The sequence below is a fragment of the Athene cunicularia genome, assembly GCF_003259725.1.
Source record: "Athene cunicularia isolate RWA chromosome 1 unlocalized genomic scaffold, athCun1 chr1_part2, whole genome shotgun sequence".
Taxonomy (NCBI): Eukaryota; Metazoa; Chordata; class Aves; order Strigiformes; family Strigidae; genus Athene; species Athene cunicularia.
In genome coordinates, this window is record NW_020799092.1 from 11,271,429 (window position 1) to 11,272,229 (window position 801).

Sequence of the window (801 nt, forward strand, 5' to 3'; positions counted from 1 at the left end):
CGGGGCTGGGCTCGGGCAGGCGGCGGTAGCAGCGGCCCCGGAAAGCCGCGAATGCTCCTCCGCGCCACCGCCTCCCGACGGCGGAAGGGCTGCCCCGGCGGCCATCTTCTCCCCGCCCCAGGGGGCGGAGGACTACTGCGGGGTGTCGGCGGCTGCCGGGGCGAGGTGCAGTAGTGGCTTCTCGGCACCGTGGCTCTCCCGGGGTTATTCCGCCCGCAGCCGGGGCGGTGGCAGAGCGGGCTCGGCGAGGGCCAGCCAGCAGTTAAAAGCGGGGCCGCCGCGGGCCCTGCCAGAAGCCGCAGGCTGTGGGAGTAGGGCGCTTTTACCCGTGCCGGCATAGAAGGGGTCCCTTACCAGAAACCCCTTCAGCTTCTCACTTGTGTGGCTGCCGAGGGGAGAGGACCGGGCCAGCGCCCTCCGCCCCGGCTGCCCTCGCTAGCAGGCGGGCTGGAGATCCGCAGCGGCCGCTGCCGTTCTCGCTGCCCGGCGCGTTCCTGCCGAGCTAGGCGAGCTGGCGAAGGGGCTTGGCATGGGGGTGAAGGGAGAGGCGCTTTCCCCAGAGCTCGGCCGACAGCTTCCAGGGCCGGTGATGGGTGCCCTCCTGTGCCGGCCCCCCGTCCTCCGGGGCCCCTTCCTCAGTCACCCCGTGTGCGTGGTGTTCAGCCCGTCAGGCTGTCAAAGGAACTGGAGTTCGGGCATAACAGCGCTGCCTCCATCAGTGCCCTACAGGCGACGATTCACACGCTTCTTCAGTTGTTACTGAAAAACAGTAGGGGGTCTTGGTTACAAGGCAATTACAGC